This window comes from Adiantum capillus-veneris, chromosome 29, assembly GCF_014529385.1.
Source record: "Adiantum capillus-veneris isolate H3 chromosome 29, ASM1452938v2, whole genome shotgun sequence".
Classification (NCBI taxonomy): Eukaryota; Viridiplantae; Streptophyta; class Polypodiopsida; order Polypodiales; family Pteridaceae; genus Adiantum; species Adiantum capillus-veneris.
This window is the reverse complement of record NC_140959.1, coordinates 5,291,607-5,310,718: the sequence shown is the minus strand read 5'-3', so window position 1 is coordinate 5,310,718 and position 19,112 is coordinate 5,291,607. Positions and strand designations below refer to the sequence as shown.

The 19,112-nt window shown below is 41.4% G+C and overlaps 1 pseudogene; it reads left to right on the top strand.

The window, feature by feature from the left end:
- Window positions 1–2,231: 2,231 nt before the first annotated feature.
- Window positions 2,232–6,016, top strand: LOC147418677 (uncharacterized; annotated as a pseudogene).
- The last annotated feature ends 13,096 nt before the right edge of the window (window positions 6,017–19,112 follow it).

Genomic DNA, 19,112 nt, shown 5'->3' with positions numbered 1-19,112 from the left:
TGGTCCATCCACAGAAGGTGGAAACTCAAACTTTTGAGGACATTTTGTGAAGGCAACAACTTAATAAGATCAACAATGCTGTGAGGAGAACCTGTGGATAGTGGTTGAGATCCTGATATAAAAAAACTCTTTCCAAACATAATGTCTAAATGATATTCTCTACCATTAGGACCAGTAGTGCTTTGAACCCCATATTGTAGCTCAGTACCATCACTCTCGTCTGCCTGTTGATGCAGTTCAACTATGTTTTCTAGCAAATTGAAGTATGAAGACAGGTATGAAAGAAAGAGAATAGCAGCACCATTAGTACATTCTATGTTTAGCATTAAACCCTTGGAGTCTTCTATAGTGGCCATAAGACATTCATCCGACATTCTGTAGTTGATAATGCAGCCATTCGAAAACAAGGGTTAAATACAAAGATGAATACAACATGCTTTAAGGTTTAGTGGATTTAAATTTAATAAGTTAATTAATTATTAAAGAAAAATGGTTTTAAATTTATTAAGTTAAAAAGTTAATTATTAACGTTGAGTGGATTTAAAGTTAATAAAATAATTAATTATTAAAGTTCAAAGGCTTTAATGAGTCGGATATGGTTCAACATCCAACACGATTCTTAAAATTATGATATGGAGACACATTTTAAGATATACACTTATCTCCAGATATACACATTTTAAGATATACACTTATGTCCAGTGCATAAGGAACACACGCGTTCCTTGTTCAATCTCTCTCTCTCTCTCTCTCTCTCTCTCTCTCTCTCTCTCTCTCTCTCTCTCTCTCTCTCTCTCTCTCTCTCTCTCCCACCCTCAGCACCACACACACACACACACACAAGTGCCGAGGGAGAGAGATTGAAGAGCCCCTCAGTGAGAGATTGAAGAGGCTGAAGAGGTTAACTCAGAAGACTCCTTGCTATTTCGCCAACGAAATTAATGAGGTATGACAGTCTCCTTCTAGCTTTGCGATTCTTGTTCTCAGGTGCACTAGCCTATTTCGTGAAATTATGGTGGGTTGCCAATCGAACCAGCATTTGACACCGACATTAGCCTGTTGTCGGAATGGTACTTCCGCTTACAACACCATGGACGTGCTCCTCTTCAACTCCTCCCTCCTGTTGCTTTATCATGGATGGTCTTCAAACCGAGAAGAGCTCTGGTCTTCCAATCCCACCTCTTTGAACATGGCTATGATATGCAACATGGAGGGGCACTGCGAGGGGACATCATCCAAGCTATTGTTGCTTGCCCTGGTACCACGCACCATGGGGTCAAGCACCTCCAAGCTATTGTTGCTTGCAACATGAAGCTACACCCATCCTACAAGATTGTTGTCCCCAATCACGTGTGAAAGAGGCTCCAGCGCATAAGGAACACACGCGTTCAATCTCTCTCTTCTCTCTCTCTCTCTCTCTCTCTCTCTCTCTCTCTCTCTCATCCACCTCAACACAACACACACACACACACACACACACACACACAAGTACCGAGGGAGAGAGATTGAAGAGCCTCCTTGCTATTTCGCCAACAAAATTAAGGAACACACGCGTTCAATCTCTCTCTCTCTCTCTCTCTCTCTCTCTCTCTCTCTCTCTCTCTCTCTCTCTCTCTCTCTCTCTCTCTCTCTCTCTCTCATGCATGTCTATTGTGTGATTGTCTTGGGGTGAAAGTGGCCTGATGGAGCCATGGTTGTGCAGGTGCTAAGGTGTCCACACAAACTTATTTCACCAGTGAAATAGGTCTGGTGCCTAGTTACATGCAACACACATAATATTCTAGTGTTGTAAATCCTCTAGCTGCCTATTGCTGTGAATCCGCTAACTGCTTAGTTGGCTTTTGAAATTCTGACCCATTACATTTTCTTAATTTTTCTAGCGAAATTGCATAATCTCAGCATACTAGGGAGCAGCCCCGCCCTGTGTGGTGGTTTGTGGGGCAGTCAGGTGCTAGAACAAGTCAGTGAGATGAGTGCTATCTCCTACCCGCTATCATGGCAGTTGTCAGTTCTAGCAATGTATCTCTAGTAGGTAGCCACCAAGCTGATGCTGGTCTCTCAATTCTATGTGTTGTCTCATGTTGTAATTTATTTAATCATCAAGGTTTCAATCTTGTATTTGTTGCATTTAAATCTAAAGGCAAGTGTTGTGTTCTGAAGCTCGTCATAGATAATACTTCAATTTGATCAAAGTATTTATTTTTGCCTGATTTTGTATTTTGGTCATTAGAATGACCTGTGCAGGTGGCCACAAAAAGGCAAATCTGGTTGGAAGTTCAAGTTCTCAGCCCAAGTCTAAGAAGGCTACAAAATGTGCGACAAGCATAAGTTCAGAGAAAGAGCCTCAACCTCTGGAGGTGGCTCCTAAGGAACTTGAGGGAGAGACACAAATCCCAGAAGATGTGGAGCATGCTGAGAATGAGAACCAGGTTGTGGATGATGACATTGAGCAAGAAATGGATGAGCATGTGCCAGCTATCATTGACAAGCCATTGGGATCCGACATTTTAAAAGCTCTTACAATACATAGGGGTAAGGGAGTTCCTGAAGTACCCTTATGTCGTTGTTTAATAAACACCAGGGTTCGGGAGTTGAGACCAGATCTCTCATATCTAAAAGGAGCTTTCATCCACGAAGGATATGTTCCCATCAAAGGTCTTTTTATTCTATCTCTACATCTTCCTGATGGCACAACTAAACTAGTGGGTGCTGATATCCAATCCACATGGGACAAGCATTGGGTTGCTGTCAATGAGGAGTTTGAGAGAGAGATTGTGGAAGACCCAGTCTGGTCGTGTTTTTCTGGAAAGATGTTTTACGTTTGGGAAGGTAACCATAGAACTGCATCTTGGATGGAAGTTATTAAGGAGGTCTGGTCAAGAGATAAGGAAAGACATGTTAGAATCAGAGCAGAGTTCATTGATCCAGAGCCAAAACATGAAGTCAAACTCTTGGCCGCTCTTCAGAGATTTAATTGTAAGTTCTACTTTGCTTTTATTAAGTAACATATCAAATCTTTTAATCTCTTTTATAGTTGTTAATTCTTGTGACAGAATGAATGATAATTCCATTGTACTCACAAGTTTAAGGGACTATCTACAATACACAAGCACTCTTTGCTCTTGTGATGTGGATGATTTTATGGAGGATTTTACACCCGTTGAGAAAATGGCTATTGAAAAAGCACGTGTGATAGAGGCTTCGGGAGGTCGTAAAGTTTGGTATCTTCTTACACAATCCTTGCTCGCTCGGATGCTTTTCTCGGTGAGTGTATATACCACATCATTTGTTATGCATATAAAGTCAAAACGTTTTATCATGTTCTAATGTATTAGCTTTTTAACTCTTAGGAAAGCTACAAAAGGAACGTGGAGAAGGATGAGAAGAAGATCCCAAGTAATCTACCCAAAGAAAAACGGGAGCACAAGCTCATGGTCATTCATAGAGCGAGTTTTTAAAGCAAGTGCTTTTCAGTGCTTCTGTGTATGACATTTGTAGTACACTTGTATTAATTGAAGTTAATCACTTACTTGCAGATGTTGTGTATCATCAATCCAAGCTTGGGAAAGCCTTGGTTTGATGTGCTTTGGGGATTGCCAATGTTTGATGCCTCTAGGAAGATCACATTGGATAAATTATACCAAGTTTCAATTGCAGCATGCTGTCATGAGAAGAAGATTTCTATGCTTGCTTTGCTTGGTGCTGACGATAATTTGAAAAGCTCTTATGGTATGCTTGGAGGTGACCATGAATTCATTAGATGGTGTGAAAAAGAGGTATGGATGGAGCAACTTTTGACTGAAGCCTCAAGAATGCTTTCACAAGTGGTGGAGAAAAATATTGGAGGGGAGCTCTTGACTTTGCCAGAGCATCCGACATTGAGCGAGTACTTCAATGATATTCTGTTCCGGTATAGAGATACCCTTTTTGAGCCTCTTTCAAAGGAAATGACCGTGGCTAGTCCAACAATAAAGCAAGTTGATCTACCAAAAGCAGCTCGAAGAGTTGTTTACAGGTATCTAAAATTGATCTCTTTTTTAACGTTAGTTGATACTTTGAGAGGCCTTGCCTAATCTCAATTGTTTTAATATATTGTGAAGATTTCTCCTATCACTGATGAGTAGCAAGAAGATATACACTCTCCCTCATATTTGTAAAGCATGGCCAATGCTTTCACCTCCATCGTTTTGCATGTATACTTCTACAATTTTCAGAGAGGATAAGAAGTCGTCGGGTGCATTTCTTCTTAGTGATTGGGAGAGAAAGCATTGTCCATGGTGGGTTGATATGAAGAAAGGATGTTGTATTGAGGAGGAAAATAAAGCATATGTAAGGCATCAAAAAGGAGAGTGCAGATCTGACTCAGGGTCAATTGGAAATATGAATGAAGATACATTGAGACAGGTGCAAGAACAACAAAGAACTATTTTAGAAGCTGAGAAACTTCAACTAGAAAAGCTGCCTGCAAAGACAGGACGACCAAAGGTTACTGTTGCTGACACACAAGGTATAGAGACTCACCTTGCATGCATATTTTGTGTTGTACATTGCATAATAGTTTATAATTTGGTCATGTATTGTTTTGTAAATAAATGTAGGGAAAGAAATTGTTGATGTCGATATTACACATGCTGAGAAGAGAAAGAAGAGCTACACCACTGACATGATATACTTGCCAATTCAATCCTTCTCTCGACTCTCTCATCGTGCATCTAAGGAGAGTGTGGCAGTTCTAGAATCTGACTACATCATCTTGGGTAAGGACATTCTTGCGGGGAAGCTAGGTGGGGATTTTGAAAAGATACGGTCATTTTTTCTAAAGGCTGGTGGTGAGAGAAGGCAACGACACAAGAAGACTTGCGCTTGGAGTGTTGATTTATGTGTTGTTGACTTACCAACTGGATCTATGGTTCCAGGTAATTTTTTTCTTGTTAGGGAGCACTAAATCACGAAGTTGATTGATATTAGTATGCATTCTTGATATGCTTCTTATATAACTGATTGTAGGGTATGAAGCTATGCCTTCTTGGAATGATATCTCTGATGATCATGTACTCTACTCGTTGGGCATTGCGGCAGCTTGTATGGATGATGGTGGATGGACACTTGTTATGTGCTCCACATCCTCTCTCCCCATTGTTGAGCGTATGGTCTCAAAAGTGCGAATGGAGGTTCATCTTCGATGGTTGGCTGAGACTACAGAGCCATATGCTTACACTAGAAAGAGTGATTTTGTGGTGAAGGTGAGTTTCAACAAAAATTGCATAATGTACCTCTTTATACATGTTCCATTGACATTTAATATATTATACATTAAATGATATTTATGTCTTTTTTTAAATTTTTGGCAAGAGAATGCATTTCATGTGCTTCTTTTAACAAGACCTGGTTGCACACCATTGCTTCATTTTGAAGGAGGCAATGCAATTGGAAAAGAGCTCCAACAAAGTTTGGACTCTTATATCCTTAAACATTTTCTTCCATCATCACAACGCTCTAAACAAGCAGGCAATATTGGAAGTTGGCGAGGAGGAATTGAGAAAAGTCTAGTTTTCATGCTCATGTTTGTAGAGTTTCTAACTACCTCAAATAGCACTGTCTTGGAGCTTGGAGCAGGGACGGGACCAGTTTTAAGAGCATGTCTACATACAGGAAGGTGGTGTCTTGGAATGGAGAATGATCATTATTGAGAATCATCTTCGACCATTGATAGCTTCTTACTCATATGTACCAATGGAGGATGATGATATTGAGCTCTTTGACTTTCAAGTGCAAACAGATTGGTAAGTTCTAACTAAAAACATCATTGTAGTCTCCTTAACAATTCTTTACATGGTTGATATATAGCCTTAGAAATAGGTCTTTGCCATGTTATGCTGCAGATATGGCAAGATTCATGTGCCAAAGAGATGACCATTTTGATTGACCATTGGTGGAAAAGCGAAGGACACAATCGATTTTTGTTGATGACCTTGCTTTGCATAGTGATGATACTACAAGTATCGAAGCTTTATAGAGCTCAATTTTTTGTATTGCTAGGATTTTGGTGTTGGAAATTATGGTTTGATTTGACATGATATTTTCTATTTTGGATTATGGTTTGCGACAAATTTGGACATATTGCCTTTTATTGAATCTATGGTTGTGTTTTTGTATTGGACATTGTAGTTGCATTTGAAATTTCTCTTTTTATTTCACATAACAGCAAGCTTCACTTATAATTCTGTATCTTCACTTGCTCATGATAGCTTTGATTGGAATATGGCATAGCTTTGAAAAATTGCATGAATTTCATATTATTGACAAGCATCATTTGGATATATTTTCATCATCGTTTTTATTATAATTAGTGCATTTTGATATGTTAGCATTTTGATCTCTCTCTCTCTCTCCTATTTTCTCCGCATGCAGTTATCTATTTGCATGCTCTCTCTCTCTCTCTCTCTCTCTCTCTCTCTCTCTCTCTCTCTCTCTCTCTCTCTCTCTCTCTCTCTCTCTCTCTCTCTGTGCGTCTCTATTGAGATCGCCCATAGCTGCCAGTCATCACAACAGTGGGTATTGCTAGGGCCAGTTAAGATCGAGGTCCTACAAGTCTTATGCAGGTTATAGGGTGGGTGGGCTATATTAAAAGTGCTTTTGGGTGGTACGTAGGGCACCAGGGTACATGCATGTTACAGGGCAGAAAGACGAAGTATCTAGGTCGCCTCAAAGGCAGTGTTGGGAGGTATGCAAGGCAAGGTCGGCGCACAAAGTCGGCGCACAAATTAGAGGCTGCCTTGACAAAGGGTTTGATGTTTTAGGTCAGTGAGCGGGCGGCAAGCTAGGCCTTGACCAATAGACTCGACAGATGTTGGGAGGTATGCAAGGCAAGGTCGGCGCACAAATTAGAGGCTGCCTTGGCAAAGGGTCTGATGTTTTAGGTCAGTGAGCGGGCGGCAAGCTAGGCCTCGACCAATAGACTCGACAGATGTTAGCATCGTCATAATTATCATAATTAGTGTATTTGGACAAGTTAACTTTGAAAAAATCACATGGAGTTTCATGTTATTGACAAGCATCATTGTAAACGCGATAATGTTCATTGCTAAAGTAATGCTTTTAAGATGATTTCAAAAAACATAAATAATAGAAGTAAAAAAATCACAAATTTATATTATAAAAGTCTTCTTGTGTTATCTTCACATTTTACATAAAATATCCAATAATACAATAACGTATTTACATAATATTGTAACCAATTTTCCTAACATATATATTTCTATTAGAAATATATAACTAGACAATATGATAACTTCGAAGCTCATTATTTCTAGCTCAGATGTTTTAGCTCGTTGAACTAACATACCCCAACCAACCATAAGAGATAACTATCATGTTCTTATCAAAAAACATGTTTTGGCAAAGGTAGAAGGTAAATAAGCTTATAGTTTTTTGGATAGATTATGGAGGTATAACCAATTGGTTATATACCCAAAAGACTAGTACAAAACAAGGTTGGATCAAAACGTACGTATTGATCCGTTCCGTACCGTACGGACGTTATGTACGGATCAGTACCATACGGAACGATCCGTACGCCGTTTTTTTTTTTTTTGGGTGTGGGAAGCCCGTACAGTGCTGATTTAAAATAAAAATCCAAATCTCTTGCAATAGTTACACAGTATATGGTTGTCTTTTAAAACGTGTCTTTGAATGTCTCTATAAGTTGTTGGCTTCTCTCTTGTTTTTTATTGGAAATGTCCTAGAAAATTTAGTACTTTGTAGTTTTTTTACAAGAGTACGTATTTTTACGTACGTAAAATTTTTTCCTGTACGGAACAACGTACAATACGTACATATACGCCACGTACAGTACGTTTGGTACCACCTTGGTACAAAACAACTTTTTCTAGTGAATGGGACATATTTGCATATAGACTCGTGCCATTTGGGTTGACCAAGGCTCTAGCTACTTTTCAAAGACCTATAAGTCATGCACTTAGAGAATATCTAAGCATTTCCTTAAATTTTATATGGATGGCCTCTGTGTTCATTCTTCTTTTCAAAGAGATCATTTTGGCCACTTAGGGAAGGTCTTTAAGAAATGCCGCTTATGTAGGATATGTTTAAATCCTGAAAAAGTGTATTATGGTTAAACAAGGATAAATTTTGGGGCATATCGTGTTAAAAAATGGAATTTCAACAGATCTCAAAAAGATCAAGGCCATCACTAAATTGTCTAGACCAACCACGGTTTGTGAAGTTCAAGCATTCATGGGACATTGTGGATATTATTGCACATTGACCTAGTGAGGGGACTATGGAATTTCCAATTTGTTATGCTAGTAGAATTTTGAGTACCATTGAGAAAATTACAAAACCATTGAGGAAAATGGTTAGGAATGATATATGCCATAAATTTTTTGGCATTATCTATTGGCAACCAAGTTTACATCCTTCATATTTCCAATCAAGGCTATGCATGGGCACAAAGTTTTGCCCTACTAGTGGCTCACTTGTCACCAAAGAAGACTACCATTACCATTAATGAAGCATGAATCAATCCACTTCAAAAAGGGTATCAAAGATCTACCTCAACAAGATCCTTTATGGAGAAAGAGCTGGGTCCCAAAGGACGCAGTGGGAACACTTGGTGAATGCATCTAAGGAGATTAGAGAAGACCACCCACTTTGTCCAATACCTAGAAGAAGATCTTGAGATGATAAGTGATGTAGAGAACTTGGCCTATGACGTTAAATTACCCTTATTTTCCAAGTCTGAAGTGAGATATTGCTATAGAACCATTCATGAAAGAAACATTGAAGAGCATGCATGTTTCATACACTAAAGGGAGTGCCATATGATGTGGAAGATATGCAACATGATACTAACATGCATAACCACCTTTGATAGTGTGGAGCACGCTGATGCACCTTGGATGAACTACGTAGAGTCCTCTGCTATGATCTATTTGGCTAGCCCTTGCTGGATGTTTTGTTTGGCTTTTATGTTAGGATTATCCTTTTGCCCTCGTACTTCATGAAAACCTTCGAGGAGTCATTCTATGCAGGGTCTTTTGAGCTTTGTAGTCATATTTTGGGGGCACAATTACATATATGAGAGCCAAGTTTGCATATATTTGGCCATTGAAGTGAAGAATTCTCTATCACCAATGATCTAGATTGAAAAAGAAAGAAAACGATGTAAAAGCTAGAAGTAGAGACTCAAGCTACCCAACCAGTGACTACAAGTGTGATGACCTCAATTTAGCCACGTTGGGGATGACATGACCTAGGAGAGGGGGAATGCTAACATTTAGGCTAGTAGTAGTAGCCAAATGCAAATTATATGGCACCATTGTGGCAATTTTTCTGTACTATGAGAGATTGTTCCCTTCATTTTATTGTCTTGAATTTTGTAAGTGTTATTTTTACAAATATAAACTGGATCCATCAGTATTAGATTGGGGCTAAGAGCTTCTAGGTTGTAATTAATTTATATATCGGTACTTAAATTACCATTTTTAAAGCCATGTTGACATGGGCCTAGATTGGAGACCTTTGGCAAAGTACGAAGGTCATTTTTTGTAATTTGAACCGCAGATTTCAAGGAGATAAAGTTTTTTGAGCGAATGATTGTGTATTATTGTGTCTGTTGTATTTGATCTACTTGTTTCTTTCGCATGCAGTATTGCATTCCAATTCCAATTTTGGCAATGCATTGCCAGGTCAGATCTCTACATGTTGACGTAAGTCTTTCATTGTATTTCAATGTTTTGTTTGTGGCTCTCTACAAGGTGTTTTGGTTCATACCTAAGCATCAAAATTGAATTTTGTAAGTTGCTATGGATAGAGCTTGACATAACTAAGTTGTAGGATGCTTTAATTGTAAATTTGGGCCTGCTAAAATTAGGGTGACTTTCTAGTATCATTTTGGAGCCTTGACTGGTAGATATGAGACCCTAGGGTTGGTCTAGATAGTCTTGTTTTCCATCTTAGCAAGTTTGCTAGCAATCAGGCATCATATGCTAGGTGAAATGCATGATAAAGTCTAGCGGCGGTAGATTAGTTTTGAATGAGTTGATGATCATTTGGGAATTGGTATTTATTATAGTGCACTTGACATTGTTGTCCAAGATTTGGAGACACTCTTCTTGTCTCCATGCCCTAGTGGGAGTCAACAACATTCCTCATAAATACATTTCTGTTAAAGGTTCTTGTTGTTTCTAGAATAAGATTTTACAAAGTTAGGTAACCCCGTTAATAATTTTGTTGTAGTTTTGCACGCTTGCCATTCTTCTCAGTCCATTTAATCAATATTATCTTGACAATGCACCCCAATAAATTTTCCATAAGAAGACCAATCATTATAGTCCAATAGTTATTTACATTCTTTACATCCCCTCCTTTATGCAAAGGCTTGACCCAATTAGTGCTCCGATCACAAGACATACCATGTTGAAGTGAAGGTTGAACATATCACACATCCAACAATGTGATGTGTAAGGTCCCCACCCCGTCGTATCAAACAACGGATCTGATGGTAAACCTGGTGGCCACTAGATCTGTAGCGGAAGCAAACAAAATGGTTCAGGGTTCAACTAGCGGACGATCTCTCATCACAAAGTGAGTCAAGTTCGAGCTTGCTAGCAACGAGATCTAGCTCCACCTCACAGGGGAAGCGTACTTAACTATCTAGCGATCCTAAGACCCACCTTCCAAGAGGAGAGAAACCACGAGTGCCTTTTTCCCCATGTTTCAGAGGCACGTACTCTCGAGGATTCGCCGCTCTAGGGGCAATGAGTAATACCAATATCGAGTAAGCACTATGGGGACAGAGAGTTCTTGACCAATCGGGACCACCCATCTCGTAGGCATTGGCAACCCGAGCCAAGCCCCCACTTTCCACCCCCACACTCACACTTCCTCATGTGACCTAATTACTACCACAAAGGTTGTTCAACATAGATATTCCTTGTTTAATTTCGAATCACATGGTTCGTTAAAACAGCCCTTCAACCAGTATTGCAAACAACACCAAGACAGAATTCTAGTAAAAATTCTACTCAAATTTATTCATAAAAGTTCCAATGTTCTGGAGGTACAACATCCCTCCTCCAGCGAGAGTTCACTCCTCCCGTTGTCGCCTAGCTGCCCATACAACTAGGTATGTCCACTGCATAGAAAGCACGTCATGGACACTCCCACCGCATAGAAAGCAAGACGTGGGTTCCCACCGCATAGAAAGCAAGTCGTGGGTATCCACCGCATAAAAAGCAAGTCGTGGATTCAAGAGCCCTAACGAGGAACTCTGCCCCCTATGATCAGTAGGGGGGTCAGGACTGATTCAACATTGGAAATAAAATGAACATGTCGAGCTAAATTTTCCCTAGCAAACATTCTTTCCTCTTGCAAACAGCATACCCATCAATCATTTCTTTCCTACTTTATACTTAAATGTACTATGCATTCAATGCCGAGGTTTCTGTCGGATTTCTCCAACATGTTCGGGGATATGTTCATTCCTAACTAATCGTATGCAATGTTAATTAAACAACTTGAATAGAAATTGGGACCTACCTCTTCCATTTCTTCGTCAATAGCCCGTGAGATGGCCGGTATTTGCTCGTCCATGGGAGCCTTTCCTTTTCCGTTGACATTGCTTGTTCCCGCCTCGCGGTCGTGGGCTCCACTGAAGCGAGTTCTCTTAACCGGGGCCATTTTTCTCACTACTTAAATGATAGACGTGATTAGGGGCTGAGAATCCTCTTAAATTTCTGATGCAATGAATCCTCAAGATGGGAATTTCGGCAACACCTCCCTCCTTGCTTCTCCTTCAAAAGCTGTGTGTGTGCCGGCAGCACCTTCCCAGTTTGTAGGTGTGTGAGTATGCAATGTGTGTGTGTGAGCATATATGTGTGTGTGTGTGTGTAGGCCTTTAAATAGGCTCCCACAGGCTGAAAATCGATTTGTGTTGCTAATTGCATCTGGATGAGCACTCGGTCCTTGCATGGCAAGTCCAGTTGCCTACCCACCAAGTGTCTAGTTGGCTCAGTAAACTGACTCTCACACTGAGTTGCAGGCTTGGCAGCTTCCCCAAGACTCCCACAAAGCAAGAGGGCGCCCCCTAGCTGCTAAAGCAGGTATGGAGTGGACTGGGACCTGTTCCCACACAGCCTCGGGCCCCCGGTGCCTCCCGGACAATTTTGTGAAAAATTGGTTTTAGGCTAAAACGGGCCATACGAGTCGGATTTTGATGCCGTAAATTGCTATACTAAGCTCTAACTAAGACGTACGGGTCTGAGTACCTGCCATATTTAGCAGCCCCCCCGGGATCCAAAAATGCATTTTTTTCAAATTCGGGGTACGGGTGCAGATTTTCGAGACGGTCGAGACTGGACGGGTCGGGTGACCAAAAACTTACTATTTTTAGAAATTTTTCACAAAAATTATTTTAATTCACATTTTGAAGCTTTATAACATTCTAAACATCATGGCACTGACATAATCTGGAAAACTGCTAAAAATAGTAACTTATTCCATTGTATTCATTTCGTGGTACAAGGGTGCTCTTGTGATCGGGTCAGAGACCTTACAACCTCCCCAACGTGAAAAATTTGAGATGTCCTCATCTCAAGAATGAGTTTGGGTAATCTTTTAAGAGCGTCGATTCGTCCTCCTAGGTTGCATCTTCTTCAGGGTAATCCTTCCATTTTACTAGATGCTCCGTGATAGTTCTGTTGCGTAACTTTCTTTCCCTTGTTTCAAGTACATAGTCAGGTTGGAGCTTGAGAACTCCTTGTGCTGGCATGACTATCTGATCTGAGTCCAAGAATTGATCAGGATTGGGAATATAGGGTTTGAGTAAGTTGACATGGAATACATCATGAACCTTCAAGTTTGCAGGTAACTTTAGCTTGTAGGCCTGGTCACTTACAACCTTAACAATCTCAAATGGTCCACAATATCTTGGGCTTAGCTTCTTGTATCTGCCTAGCGATAAATTTCTTTTCTTAGGTCGGACTCGGAGAAAAACCTTATCTCCTTCCTTGAAAGTTCTATCTTTGCGGTTCTTATCTGCATAGTGCTTCTGCCTATCTTGAGCTGCCTGAATGTCCTGGCGAATGGCTCTAGTCTGTGCTTCCATATCTTCTAACATCTTTCTAGAGGCTTCTACTCTGATGGTTGGATCTGAAAAGTTTAGTGGTGCTAAACAGTCCTGTCCATAAAGAGCTTTGAAAGGTGACATTCCAATGCTTCTGTGTTCGGAAGAGTTATAAGCATATTCTACCAAAGGTAGATATTGTAACCACTTCTTTGGTTCTTGCGAACAATAGGCTCTGAGAATGTCCTCAATGAATTGATTAACTCTTTCAGTTTGCCCATCTGTTTGTGGATGGTATGCTGTACTGAAAGCTAATTGTGACCCAATAGATTGAAAAAGAGAAGTCCAAAATTTTGATGTAAACTTGGCATCTCTATCACTGACAATACGCTTGGGTAGACCATGTAGCCTGAAAATCTCCTTGATGAATACCCGACTAATATATGAAGCAGTAAAGGTTGTCTTTACGGGTATTAGATGAGCCACTTTTGTGAGCATGTCAACAACCACGAAAACAGAATCATAACCTCCTGTAGAAGGTAACCCTGTAACAAAATCCATACTGATGCATTCCCACTTCATCTGGTGTATGTCAAGAGGTTGAAGTTGCCCTGGTAATTTGATCCTTTCGGCCTTTATCTGTTGACAAGAAAGACATTGCCTCACATAGCGAAGTATGTCTCCTTTCATTCCAGACCAGAAATAACTCCTTCTGACGGCGTGAAGAGTTTTAGCATAGCCTGGGTGTCCGGATGTAGGGCTATCGTGTGCTTTATATAGAATGGCCTTCTTTAAAGCTGGGTCTCTGGGTACACAGAGTCTATGTCTGTAGTAAAGACATCCTCCCATAAGAGAGTAATCTTTAGCTTCAGGCATCTTATTTTGCTGGACTAATGAAGCCATACGTTGGTACTCTGGATCTTCGAGGGATGCTTCTTTGATTCTATCCCAGATAGGGTTATTTGGAATAGAGATAGCTCCGAGAAACGATTTTCGGCTAAGACCATCTGCAACTGCGTTTTCCTTCCCTGGTCTATACTTTATGTCAAGGTCATATTCCTGTAATAGCTCTATCCATCGCCGTTGTTGCATATTGAGAATGGGTTGAGTAAAAATCCACTTTAAACTCTTGTGGTCTGTAACCAACTGAAACTTGCGTCCAAGAAGATAATGTCTCCATAACTTCAGTGCATGTATAACTGCTAAAAGTTCCAGATCATGAGTGGGATAATTCTTCTCATGATCCCTCAGCTTTCGCGAAGTTTACGCCACCGGTCTTCCTTCTTGAGTAAGAACTCCGCCTAGAGCAGACTTACTAGCATCTGTCACTACTTCAAATTCTTTACTAAAGTCTGGAAGCTTCAAAATAGGAGTTGAGACCAAGAATTCTTTTAGCTTAGCAAAACTAGACTCGTGCTCGGTCTTCCAATCGATCCTCATTTCTTTCTTCAGGAGTTCCGTCAAAGGTGCAGCAATACGTGCATAATCCTTGACAAAAATCCTGTACCATCCCGTTATTCCAAGAAATCCCCTAACTTCGCTGACAGTGGATGGTTGAGGCCAGTCAACGATGTCCTTGACTTTGTCTGGGTCCACTGAAATCCCTTCAGCCGAAATGACAAATCCAAGATAGTTGACCTTTGGTGAGCAAAAAGTGCACTTGCTCTCTTTAGCGTAAAGCTGGTGTTCTCGAAGGAGATCAAGTACTTTGCGAACATGTTCCTTGTGATCTGTTTCATTCTTAGAATAGACTAGAATGTCATCAAAGAAAACCAAGACAAAGTCGTCCAGGTAAGGTTTGAAAATATCCTGCATGAGTCGATTGAAGCTTGCAGGAGCATTTGTTAGACCAAAAGGCATTACTGTGAATTCGTAGTGTCCATACCTGGTGTTGAAAGCTGTCTTTGGAATATCTGATTCCTTGATCCTGATTTGGTAATATCCTGACCTTAGATCAATCTTTGTAAATATTTTGGCGCCGTGGAGCCTGTTCAAGAGTTCGTCGATCCTTGGAATTGGATACTTATTCTTGACAGTTACCTAATTTAGCCCACGGTAGTCTATGCATAGCCTTAAGGTCCCATCCTTCTTCTTCTGAAAAAGAACTGGAGCACCCCAAGGAGAAGTACTGGGTCGAATGAATCCTTGCTCAATGAGTTGCCTAAGTTGTTCTTTGAGTTCGATGGCCTCCGGAAGTGACATTTTATAAGGTCTTTTTGAGATAGGTTCACACCCAGGGATAGTCTCGATCTCATGATCTACCTCTCTGTGTGGTGGAAGATTCATAAGGTCTTCGGAGAATACGTCATCATACTCCCTCAGCCAGTCTGGTCGAAGTGAGGTATCTGATTGGTCCACCTTATTGAGTTTAACTGCATATAATTGCTGACCCTTCCTTAGTCCCTTCAAGAGTCTGCTGGCCTTAACTAGAATAGCCCTAGGTCTCCCATTTTCCCCCTGAATTAAGGCTTCATTACCCAAATTATCTGTAAATGTAAAGTTTCCTTGTGCACAATGGATATGGGCCTTATTTTTCTTTAACCAGTCCATCCCTAGTATCCCATCAAAGAATCCTCAGGGTAGGGTTCGAAATTGGGCAGAAGTTGGGTGTCCCCCTAAATCAAAGTCAATTTTGCCTGCAGAGTGTTGAGATACTACCTCCTTGCCATTTGCTAACTCGACAACTAGCTTGCTTGACGGATACTTATCTAGCTTAAGTTTTCTCATGCATCTGGGTGAAAGAAATGAAAGAGTACTGCCACAATCTATAAGGAAGTTAACTTGTTCACCTCTCAGAGATCCTGGCGTATGAATGACTGCGTATTGCTCGCAACCATTGGGATTGTCAATTGCAGCATGTAGGGTTGCTCTCTCCACTGCTTCATCACCCACAGTTGGTTGTACTACTGCGGCATTCACTCTGGCGATAGCTCCACGCCCTCGCCCTCTATTCATTCTTCCGCGTCCTCCTCTTCCATTAGCTTGGCCACGCCCACGGGTATTCAAGGGTATGGCATTGGCGTTGGTTGCATGAATGTTCCTAGGGCATTTGGATCTGTAGTGTCCATGATCGCCGCAACCATAACATCGAACATCAGGGAACTCCATGGTTGTGGTGGTAGCCACAATAGGGTGCTGGTTATAGGTTTGGTTGGCTGGTCTGTTGTCCCAAGCAGTGTTCCTTGCCCTCTTTGCCCAATGATTCCTCCTATTCTGATTAGCCTTTTGTACTTCGAGAGCTAGAGGTTTAGCCCTCAACAAGGCATCCTGTAGTGTTGACGGCCTGAGAGCCTCCAGCCGAGTGTTCAAGGGATCGATTAGTCCTTGACAGAACCTTGCCACCTGTTGTTCCGAGGTCATCTTAGGAGCATATCTCCGAAGAGTGACAAACTTTGCATAGTATTCTTCGACAGTTGAATTCAGCTGCCGAAGTGAAAAGAATTCATTCATTCTCAAGGTCCTATAGGCAGGTGGTAAATAACGCCCCATTATCGCAGCTTTGATGTCTTCCCAAGATTGGGAAGATCCTTTAATGTCCAGGTCTCTGCAATGTTGCTTCCACCATATCTTGGCATCGCCAGTCAAGCGGAACATCGCAAGCATGGTCTGATTTACGGGTTGGGTTCCCGCAGCTTCAAAGTAATCGTCCATGGCTTCCATCCATACTTCCGCATCTCTCTCCACATTTGCCCCCTCGCCCTTAAAGATCGGAGGTTGGGCTTGTTTGAGGAGAAGCTTCTTCTCTTGCGCTGCCGAGTACAGAGCAACATGCGGTACCTACATGGGTTATACGAAATTCTTGATACCATTACTTGAATTTCAAGATAGACACGAGACTTTAATAAAATTCAAAATTCCACTTTATCAAGAGACAGAGATTCAGAGACAAAAAGCACTTTATTGATGGAAATTTATTACAATCGAAACTCCTCAAGGTTTAGGATGACTGATGACCGCTTATTACATGGCTTTATGGATTGCGTATAACATACGCCTAGGAAATGGTATTGACATGATGCACTACTTCATTCGTGTAATAGTTCTTATACACATTCTTGAGGGGATAATAAACTAAGATATCGGGCCGGAGTTCCGCTTTCAGTAATCCAAAGGTTTTGACTCAGTTTGCTGGAATCACATTGGTGACCTTCTCCAAGAGCCAGTCGTTGATGGTTTGGTTGGAGTTGCCCGAAACAGTCTGGTCCAATCGTGTGGGCACCAAGTAGAATATCTCTATCACTCTCAACTCTTCTCCCCAACGTATCTTCTTCAAGTCGGTAGCCAAGCACCCTAGCTTCCGAGCATTGATGTAGTAAACCCCTCCTGGAAATGTCCAATCAAGTTCCCATCCTTTGTCAATGCGAGTGGAGTGTGGCGTATAAGCCTTCAATAGTATCTCCATGACATCTCGCCTGAACTGGTAAACAGGGAATCTTCGAGCTTGCTCATAAATAAGCTCAAACACTTGGAACTTCCGGTATTCTAGCACGGGATCTTCCTGCAACACCAATGCAAGGAATTCGGATCAACTACCTATATACTTTCAGTTCCTTTTAAATGTTCAAACAATACGACTTTATTTTCCCAGTCTAACCTAGGATCTGATACCAGGTGTGAGGTCCCCACCCCGTCATATCAAACAACGGATCTGATGGTAAACCTGGTGGCCACTAGATCTATAGCGGAAGCAAACAAAATGGTTCAGGGTTCAACTAGCGGACGATCTCTCATCACAAAGTGAGTCAAGTTCGAGCCTGCTAGCAACGAGATCTAGCTCCACCTCGCAGGGGAAGCGTACTTAACTATCTAACGATCCTAAGACCCACCTTCCAAGAGGAGAGAAACCCTGAGTGCCTTTTTCCCCATGTTTCAGAGGCACGTACTCTCGAGGATTCGCCGCTCTAGGGGCAATGAGTAATACCAATATCGAGTAAGCACTATGGGGACAGAGAGTTCTCGACCAATCGAGACCACCCATCTCGTAGGCATTGGCAACCCGAGCCAAGCCCCCACTTTCCACCCCAACACTCACACTTCCTCGTGTGACCTAATTACTACCACAAAGGTTGTTCAACATAGATATTCCTTGTTTAATTTCGAATCACATGGTTCGTTAAAACAGCCCTTCAACCAGTATTGCAAACAACACCAAGACAGAATTCTAGTAAAAATTCTACTCAAACTTATTCATAAAAGTTCCAATGTTCTAGAGGTACAACATCCCTCCTCCAGCGAGAGTTTACTCCTTCCATTGTCGCCTAGCTGCCTATACAACTAGGTATGTCCACTGCATAGAAAGCACGTCATGGACACTCCCACCGCATAGAAAGCAAGACGTGGGTTCCCACCGCATAGAAAGCAAGTCGTGGGTATCCACCGCATAAAAAGCAAGTCGTGGATTCAAGAGCCCTAACGAGGAACTCTGCCCCCTATGATCAGTAGGAGGGTCAGGACTGATTCAACATTGGAAATAAAATGAACATGTCGAGCTAAATTTTCCCTAGCAAACATTCTTTCCTCTTGCAAACAGCATACCCATCAATCATTTCTTTCCTACTTTATACTTAAATGTACTATGCATTCAATGCCGAGGTTTCTGTCGGATTTCTCCAACATGTTCGGGGATATGTTCATTCCTAACTAATCGTATGCAATGTTAATTAAACAACTTGAATAGAAATTGGGACCTACCTCTTCCATTTCTTCGTCAATAGCCCGTGAGATGGCCGGTATTTGCTCGTCCATGGGAGCCTTTCCTTTTCCGTTGACATTGCTTGTTCCCGCCTCGCGGTCGTGGGCTCCACTGAAGCGAGTTCTCTTAACCGGGGCCATTTTTCTCACTACTTAAATGATAGACGTGATTAGGGGCTGAGAATCCTCTTAAATTTCTGATGCAATGAATCCTCAAGATGGGAATTTCGGCAACACCTCCCTCCTTGCTTCTCCTTCAAAAGCTGTGTGTGTGCCGGCAGCACCTTCCCAGTTTGTAGGTGTGTGAGTATGCAATGTGTGTGTGTGAGCATATATG